This window comes from Mastomys coucha, unplaced genomic scaffold (genome assembly GCF_008632895.1).
Source record: "Mastomys coucha isolate ucsf_1 unplaced genomic scaffold, UCSF_Mcou_1 pScaffold20, whole genome shotgun sequence".
Classification (NCBI taxonomy): domain Eukaryota; kingdom Metazoa; phylum Chordata; class Mammalia; order Rodentia; family Muridae; genus Mastomys; species Mastomys coucha.
Window position 1 is genome coordinate 96261621 of NW_022196903.1, and position 10108 is coordinate 96271728.

General features: G+C 42.0%; 1 protein-coding gene across 1 annotated transcript in view; it reads right to left on the minus strand.

Annotated features, from left to right (window-relative positions):
* Positions 1–9849, minus strand: part of Cntn3 (contactin 3) — a 369189-nt gene extending 359340 nt beyond the window's left edge. Inside the window, exon 1 of the mRNA XM_031382768.1 lies at positions 9549–9849. The gene's annotated coding sequence lies outside the window, so the exon portion shown is untranslated. The remainder of the gene's footprint in view (positions 1–9548) is intronic.
* Positions 9850–10108: the final 259 nt, after the last annotated feature.

Genomic DNA, 10108 nt, shown 5'->3' on the forward strand with positions numbered 1-10108 from the left:
TATTCACAATAGTCAAGGGTACAATCACAAGACACAAAGGATCAACCTTGATGTCCATTATTTGATGAATGTCACATATAAACACACACACACACACACACAAAACTCATACAGACACAAATACTGTTCAGCCTTAAAATGAAGAAATTTGTGTCATTGCAAGAGTATTTGTGAAATTGGAGACTGTTCATGTTAAGTGAGACTGGCCTGGCACAGGAAGTAAAATATCACATGATCTCATCACAGGAAGTGAAATACCCCGTGATCTCAATTTTGTTTTTCTGTTTGTTTGTTTGTTTGTTTTGTTTTCAAAACAGGGTTTCTCTGTGTAGCCCTGTCTGTCCTGGAACTCACTCTGTAGACCAGGCTGGCCTCCAACTCTGCCTCCCAAGTCCTGGGAATAAAGGGGGTGCACCACCACTGCCCAGCATGATCTCACTTGTATGCAGTAGTAAATCATGCTAAATTCAGCACTAGATAGTGGTTACCAGCCGCAGAGTAGAGGTGGAGAAAACATTGATCAAAAGACAGAACTTTAATTAGACAGAATGAATGATTTTAAGAAATCAATTGTACAACATACCAACATTTAAAAAAAAAACAAAATACCTAAAAAAAATTAACAGATTTTTAAGTACTCTTACCACAAAAAACTGTGTAACCTATTATGTATGTTAATTATCTTAATTTATTTATTACTATGTGTGCAATTTCAGATCAACGTGCACTTTCAGATAAATATGCAGTTTTTTTCGGAAAATTTAAAGTTATAAAATGAAACTTTTAAGGAAGGTGCATTTATGTTAAATTACGTGTGTTATATATGTTACTGTTGCCTAAAATACCCCTCAAAGCTTAGCAGTGTAAATAAACACACTTTTTTCTGATGATTCTAGATGCAAACTGTGCTGGGTGAAGTACTCTGCTTGCTGGCTGTGCTCAGCTGGGGTAGGACACCTCACTCTACCAGGTTCTGACTATTTATTATCTTTTGGCAGACTACAAAAGGACTATCAAGGCTACTTACAAGGCGACTCAGAGTAGGAAGCTCCTGTATACACCAACTACCCAGTCTCTTAGGACCTGAGGGTGAGGATTTCCCAAGGGGCTGCTCAGGCATGGAGGAAAGAGCACTGCATCCTGCAAAGAGCAGAGGATGCTGTCCCCGCCCCGACCTTATAGGCAGTCTGCCACCAAGCTGCTGCATTTCATTGTTTACTGAACACATGCTTCCCTGAAGATGGAAATTAAAAATTGTACTTCCATTCTTCTGCACCACAAAGGCTGTACAAACAGACACGTGCTATTGCACGTGTTCAATAGGAGACAAGTCAAAGAACTAATACTCTCGGGGGTCAGTGCGGAAGGCATGATTTAAAAGTTGACTCTAAAGAAAGAAAAGTTAAAGATAGAATGGAAGGAGAGAGTTAGCTGGAAGGGAGGAAAAATAATTAGAAGTAGAAACTGGTTCACTTAAAACATCATGGAGTTGTTTGAATCCTGGAATGATCCAGTATGTCACCTCAACATTCGACTTGAATTTCTTCTGTCTGGACAGTTTAAAACGTCTGTATGTCTTGCCTTAGAAATGTTATGATTTGGAGTTAACACCAGCTCATTCTTATCTCTAGCTTGGGCATTGTTTTTGTACCCATGTATATGCATAAGAATGTGCATGAAATGGAGTGAGAGGCATCTGAAGATCAACACTGGGTAGAAAGAAAAATAAGAAAACTATCGTGTTATAAGATTTGAAGAATAATAAGTCAAGACTCAGGAGACAGACAAGAGTAATTTCTACAAAAATAACAAAAGATATTATTCAAGGATCTCACAGTAACAATCATGACGTTCAGTTAAAAGGAGCCACGTCTTGTATTCCAAAAATTTCCATCAGATGGAAATATGCACTCTTACTTGCGAGCATCTTCACACCATATGTGATGGGTTTCGTGACACACAAAAAACACCCCTCATATATTGAGGGTTCTGTTATTTTCAAAACCAATGATGCCACTATACACCATCAAAATGACTGAGCAGAAGAAAATGCTGTTAAATATCCATGCAGTAGTCTAATAACTAACACTAAATAAGAATATGCGTATCTTTACGTGGCACAATCGAACATTTTCATTTAGTGGAATGTGAAAGAGACTCTTTGGTGTTCAACTTTCAAAACCATGTAGCTATACACAAGCTTTCACTTAGCTGTACTTAAAACAAAAAAAGAACCCTAGCAAGTATTCACAGAGAGGAGCAGAGAAAAGTGGCTTAAACTCTCTAATACATCAAAATCTAAGTGTTTCTATAGGCAGAGGGGATAAGTAGGGGAAAGGGGAGGAAGTGTTGTCAGGCACACCCCACACTGGAACAAATATGCCTTATCTGTATTCTACAGCTCTCAAATACTCGTCAGAATTGGGGCTGGTGCCTGGTAATCAGCCACTCTCTGCTGCTTTACATTCAAGGATGGGACCAGGCCAAGCAAGTAACATACATCAGATCAGATCACTAGCTATATTGTTCGGGTTGATTTTAATTGCCTGAAAAGTGTCATTACCATCTTCTGCAATGTGCTAAGTTATTTTAGAGAGTGCCTATTTCCATGTAAGAAATAAAATTGGACTGTTCCTGTAAGGACATGCAGAGGAAGATTCGGTTTGACTTTAGCTTTGGCGGCGTGAAAAACCTACCCAGATCTGATCATATAAACAAATGTTTGTTACCTGTAGAATTTTGCAAATGTATTTTGGGAAATCAACCCAGACTCTCTCTCTCTGATGACCCCAGAGAACCACCCAAATGCCATGTCTAGTTTGATAAAATTCTTGCAGTTTTCATTTCCACGGTTACTCTTTCATCCAGCAGCTTCAAGGTGAAAGAATTCATGAAATTTAAGAACCAGAAATATTTCTCCAGAAAAGATATATGGAAATAGATTACTCCAAACCGAGAAGACATTTGCAAAAATATATAACAGTGACTGCTAACATGAAAATGCTATCTCTTGAGATATTTGTTCTTTAAATCAAAAATCTTAGCTATGAGGATGTGTACAGAAGACAGAACGCTATTCATACTCTCAGGAGCCCAGGTTTTAAAATGGTGAAAACTGAATATTGCCTATATTCTGGTGAACAGCAACCATGTGAGGAAGCTGAATGAGAAGTTGCTTCAACTCACATTTTGATATATGCTACTTTTCTCTTATAATTATTTACTTTTTTTTTTTAGTTAAAATACAGATTAAGTAGCCTCAGCCGTGAGATGCTTCAGAAAGTCCTCTAGAGACTGAAAACTCTGTGTTAGCTCAGCAGAGCAAGAACATGCTTCTTCAGGGAGACAAGAAGAGCTGAAGAAATAGAGTAGTGGGCAAAGTGTTGAGACAGTCGGCAGTGACATAAAAGCCAGACAGAGAAGCTTGTGTTCATAAACCCAGCACTGTGTTAGGCAAAGACAGGAGGATCCTGGGAGCTTGCAGGCCAGCAGGTCTATTCCTAATCTGTGAAGATCCAGGTTCAGTGAGACACTGACTGTCAAAAAAAAAAAGTCTTTGATGTTGAAGCTGCCTGTAAGGGAAGCAAATGAGAAGGACATCTGACACTGATTTCTAGCCTCTCATGCACATGTACACACATGTCCCGGCACACACAAACATGCAGGAGTAGGCAACATGAGAATGGTAGCATTTCTGCAGGATGTGGGGCTACCAACAAACGTATGATGGCTGAAGCAATGATACCCACAGGGCCTCCCCTCATTCCTAAGTATCTGTTTACTCCTTAGCAAGACATGCTTTCGATTTGTTGTGATTCAGTCCTTTACTTGTTTATTGCAGATGTTCATATTTTATGAAAATAAAATGAATTTTGAGACTCTTGAATTGCTTCAATCCACTAAAATCAGATCGTTATTATACGACGAGCAGCATCCAGGACATAGAACCTCTAGCTTATTCTGACTTTAAAGAAAATTCTATTCATCATAGAATTTTCTTTTCTTTCTTCTTTTTCTTTTTTAGGGTTTTGGGGTTTTTGTTTGTTTGTTTGTTTGTTTTTGTTTTGTTTTGTGAGACAGGATTTTTCTGTGTACCTCTGGCTGTCCTAGAACTCACTCTTTAGACCAGGCTGATCTGGAACTCAGAAACTCAAAGATTCACCTGTCTCGGCCTCCTGAGTGCTGAGATTAAAGACCTGTGCCACCACCACTGGACAGCAAGGGGATTTTTCTAAATTCTAATCATATCATTTGCTATTGACTTCTGACCTATCACTCAAAAACCTCATAAGTAAAAATGTCTTACAAGTATACACCTAAATGACTTCAAGCAGCCCAAATAGAACTATAGTAGAACTCAATAAAAAAAGGGTAGACTTTAGTTAACTTGATACTTAAGGAATTCTAAATATGGATGTATTATTGCTCCAGAATATTAGAAAAGACAGATATTAAACAATTTTACAATACTAAATTATAGTCCATCCTCCTTAAAACTAGGTGCTTTTTAAGAATAGCTGAATATAGAAGTCTCAGTGGTTTTACAGGGGGACGAGTTACTAGGGGACCAAATGGGTCAGCATCACCTGCCAAATGGTAGGGCTAGAAGTAAAGGCTTCCCTGCAGGGGCCAAGATAACCTGAATTGAAATAGATGATTGCAGCAGACTGGAGTCCCACATGTTTTTGAGGCCTACGTGTTTTAGGCACACAAAGGGAACAGGAAAGGACGTAAGTTCTAAGAAAAGTTTAAGAAGTCCCCTTGCAACCAGAAGGCTATGTGCAGGGTAGAATTGGCATAAAGAAGTCATAAGATGATAGGCTGTGTCAACAGCATTTTTCTTTTTCATCTCAGCAGGGAGGTATCCAGTGACCCAAATACTTGAATTCATGGCTTAATACAGCTTCCAGGATCAGACAGACCAGGAGCAAGACAAAGTGTGGAGATTACTTCTTAGCCAGGTTTATTTTTGGTGTCAGGCATGAAGGTAGAAGTGTTTAGATCTTGGACTAACACAAAGTAACACCAATATATAGAGTGGTGTGTCCCCACTCTATTGACAGCAACAAGAACAAAGGAAGCAGACAGTTGGGCAGAATATTGAGGACACCAGGGTAGATGACGCTGTCAAGAGACAAGGAGAGAAGGAATCACCAAAGCCAAACTGAAAATGAATTCTACTTACACATGATGAGTTTGTAAGAGCAGATATCCCAGAGACCTAAGATATGGTTCTAGTGAGACAGGAAGAGAACTACAAAGATCGATGGCAGACTTCTGCTGAATGTGAACCACCTGGTAAGGATCTTTGGTCAGAGAGATGCTACAAGCATACGATGCAAACTCACCCTCCCAAAATCTCAGTGCTCATGAGTTTGTGAAGCACCAATGTGAGTCACATACTGTAAAAGGACCATACACAGAACAGAAGCAGTGCTTAGTTACAAAATGCTCACTAGGAATCAGGCAGTGAAATGGACAGTTCCATGTGATGAGAAAGGCTATGGGGAAAATGAACATAGAGTCTAGACAAGATTCCGAACATACATTAGATACGTAACAAAAGAGGTCTCTGTGAGTCTGTGGAGTTGAAACAGTGAGCTAAGGGCTGATCAGCAATCAAAATCCCATCGGTCTATATCTGAGTATGCACTTGCCTATGAATGAGAACTTTATGACCATTCCAAAGTTGGGAAAGTGGTGAAGAAAAGCGAGCAACTCAAAGTCACTCAGGATGCTCTTGCTCCCAATGCATGATGCAAGTGCTTAAATCCTACTTAGCTCCGTGGATGATGTTTTAGGAGATTTTCTTTCATTTGGAGTGCAATCAGAAAGCATTTAAACATTGTGTATAGAAGAGTACTAATTTAACATATGCATGGATGCATGGATGGATGTATATATGGATTTATGGATGCATGTTCCAGTTGGGTAGAATGATATGGAGGACCAAGTTTGAAAAGAGACAGAGAACATGATGTAGTGGCTCCGGGGGAGAAGATGGCAATCTGGAGCAGGTGATTTACGTGGAGATAGATGAAGGCAGGCAAATGTGAGGAGTAGTTCAGAGTCCAAATCAAAAGACTTGAAGCACACTGTTGCTCCAGTCTCTTCAGGCAGGGATAGCTGAAGGAAAGTAACAGTCTTCAGAAATCTTTACCCTATTAAATAATACATCACCAGGCTCATTTATCAGTAATGTAAAGTAGGTTGGTTGAAAGGATCTCATGTCTTAACAGTTGAAAGATAATCAAAGTGAAGTGACTCAGAAAATGAATGAGAGAAAATTGTTCTCCTGTTTTACAAAATTTACAATCTGAGTTAACAGCACCTAAGAGAATGCAGTGGAATTGCTGTAACAGACATAATCTATTTTTCCAAATGCCAATATGTCTGCAGTGAGGAATATGCATACCTTCTGAATTATCTTATCCTATTTAATAAATCAGTTGAGCTTTCTTTTTTTTCCCTCACTTTTTGCAAGGCAGCTTTTGGCACAGTAAAGATTCTACAAACATTTACATTCTGAGTAGCAAAGCTGTTTGAAATGCTATAAAGTTCTGCCAGTACTTCTATTACCAACCCTTATTTCTTGTTTATAACATGTACATAAAAGGAGGAAAATAAAAATGTACTACGGATTGAAACTTGGCATACTAAGCTTCAGCCAGGGAGTGCATTTCTTCAGAAACAAATTTTCCAAGATATGTTCCCAAGGAGTACAGAAACACAAAAGCTGGGGTGGAGGGACATTGTAAACAGAAGCCACTTAGGACCAGCGCTCCGTCTAGATTTCAAACTAGAAATCTTCAACACTCAGTTTCAAAGAAATTCTTAAACTATCAGGCAGTCCATGTTCCTATACTTTTCCAAAATTGATGATATCTAAGGCATGATTACCAAGCATAAGTAGAGAAATCATCCATCAAGGCTAGCAACTCTTCTATACATACACACATCATGTTTATCCACACAGTGTATATTAAAGTACCTTAGGTATGTTCATTTTCAATAAAAAAAATAAATGGCAAAAATCAAATAGCTTACCTATAAAGTTCTGGAGTTGACCAAAAGAGAAATCACAAAGATATAAACATAGCAACAGAGAGACTCTATGCTATCTTCCTATCTCCTACTGCACACAAGTAGCCTACTTTTGCTGCTATGAACACTGAATGGTGATTGAGAAACTAGAAAATTTGGAGCCAGAGCATCTCTGTTCTGTGGCTCTGCCACAATACAGCGATATACAGATCAGGCGGTCTGAGTGGGCCAATTATAACTTGATACTGTTTCAATGGCAAATGTATCAGAAGTTAATGGGAACTTCAAGTTGGACACTTAAATTATGTAGTAAACACAAAACTAGCAGATGTGTACTGGGTGAGTGAAAAGGAACTGGGCACCTATACATGGAAAAGATGCATATTTTGCTAGCAGAGTGAAGAGGCTATTAGTTTGTAATAACTAGGCGTGCATGAAATGTGACAGAAAAAAACTGAAGATAAATCAGCAACTCAAAAGCTACAGCTTATTGTCTGCAGTTAATCTTTGCTCTACTTCAAATTGCTTGGCACTTTGGTCCTCTTAAATATTGTGTTGCTATTTTAAGAAACACTTGGGCTGTCCACTTGTGTTCTGAAGGATATCGAAAAGTTAGAATCCTTTTGGAGAACTGGACTGGATGCCTTCACATCTTCGGGCAGATAGTTGTAGCACGCAGACAGTCAGGAAGATCTGGAGTGCTATTGTCAGAGACGGCCACTGCCTGAATCTATTAGCCTGCAAATCAATTATCTATTTCCTAGCTATCCACCTTTCCATAGGAGGAACACTGACTTGCATGCAGCTTCACCGTTAGCTGGTGAAAGTGTTCAGCAATTTGCTAGAGTAGTGACCCTCTTCCAAAAAAACAAAAAAAACCTAGGTTAAGCAAGCATTCAGAGATCTCTACCCAGCATATGCATTCAGAGATCTCTACCCAGCATATGCATACGGAGATCTCTACATTTCCCATAGGCTCAGTTCCACCAAATATCTTTTAGGAACATGCACAAGAACATGCACGGTGACATGCGAATATTAGGCACTCTACAAATGTTACACTAAGTCGTGTGGATGCTAACCTGCAGGCTTCTTCCCTCGTGTCAGGAATCGCAACACAAAGGGTTAAAACCACCCACCAGCATGCAAGCAGAGTCAGGTTAGAGCTAGCAAACACAGCCACTGCTGCAAAAACTAAGTAACAAGTCTGACTTGCTATTGAGAATATAATAGCTCTTTGAGAGGCAATTACTCCCCCTTTCAATCTCCGAGGGACTCTGACTCCTTAATTCCCAGTTTTAATCTATTTACAGATCAGAATGTTTTTCTCACCTAGTGTGATATTCATCTATGTGGGGGTAGACAGAAATCACGACACACATCCTCCTGTACTGTGCATGTGTGTTTAGCTATTTTTGCTTAATCATTCTAAAATTATTTGGGGATTGACCTACTCCCCATATGAACTGGAGTTTCTGGCCATCTTCACACAGCACACACATCGCAGGCCAATTCTTTCTGTAGCTCTACTTCTGGACATATTCGGTTGGGGTTAGGAAACTGTCTTCCCCTTTCCTTTCTGAGGGCTGTCTGCTCCCATGCCCTTCCGAACACAGATTTGCTGTCCTCACAGAGCCGGCACCTTTGGTGTTTTAAGTCATGCATTTGAGCGCACCTTCTTGTAAATCAGTAAGGGAGCGCAATCGTGGGTATGAAGGACCTAAGGATTGGTGAGCCCTTGCAGAACAGCGGAGCTCTGCACAAGCAGAGCCCAGAAGCCTTGCATTTCATGCAATCGGAAAAGGAACAATCCATCTAGAAAGTGCCTATACTCTGACCCGGGTGTCCGGGTTGGCACTTCCCGGTTTTCTGCTTCAGCTATTCTGAAGGGCTCCTGAGAACATAAGGTTAGCCAGATCCCTGCCAGCTATTAAGCCAAGGCAGGAGAACTACAGTCTATCAGAACAGACCTACAAGGGATTTCACTTAAGGCTGCCCATTTCTGAGCGGAAAGAAAACGCAGCTTGGAAAACTTAGGTGCTAACAGGCATATCCTACACCCTGGTTTGCTCAGATCTCTGAGTCAGGATCACGGCTTCAAACAGAAAACGCATCTCGATCTTTACTGAGAACCATGCCTTGGGATTCTCTCTCAGCATCCTTAGGGCTCCCAACTTTTTTTTTCCACCCTTCAACTTTCACTAGCCAAATCGGCTTTTGTTAAGAGAAGAGAATTAGTTGCATTTTTTTTTCCAGCTTCTCGGCCAGAGAAGGCATCTCATCCCCCAAATCGATCCTAGCCCCAGAGAGGGTAAATTCACTTTCCCTGGCAAACCAGCCCCAGAAGCATTTTTTACTCTAGACCCATCAAGTGCATCTATCTCCCAAGCAAACAAACTTTCGCGGCCGAGGAGCCTTAAAGCCAGTGGGTAAAGTTTCCCAGGCAGGTGATTCATCCCAGAGCCATGACTGTAGTAGTGAGTAAGGGGACAACCCTGACCTACCTAAGCTGCACCAGCTTGCAAGACGCCCGTCCCGCCGGCCCGGCCCGCCGCTGCCGCTGGCTAGCCCCGGGGGCTGCCGTGCGCGCTCGTGCGAGCCGCCGCCTTCGCCGCAGCGCCCCCGTCCGCGCTGTTCTGCAAGGTTCCACACACTTCCTCGCTGGACCCGCGGCGCCCGCCCGCCCGCCGCCGGCGCCACCGCGCGCCAGGCTGCTGTGGCTGCTGCAGGCGCCGAAGGTGCGCTGCCTGTGCCTGTGCCGCTCGGGCTGGGGCTCCTGCTCCCGCTCGAGCACTGAAGGGAGGGAGGAAAGGATGGGAACAGAGGGTGGGAGAAAGGGGCGGGGAGCGCGTAGGCTCAGCCAACAGGGTCCTGCGCCTCACGCTGCTCGCACCAGCACCCACCCCCTGCGCCTCCGCGCCCCGCTGCCACCGTTCCCAGCCTGAACCCGAGCTGCCTGTGCTGGCTTGCGTCCGTCCAGCCACAGCAGGGACCAGGAAGAGCTGAATGGTTGGCGGTCAGCGAGTCACCGCTGGGTGGCCTCCTGCCTTGCAGCTGGCGTCTA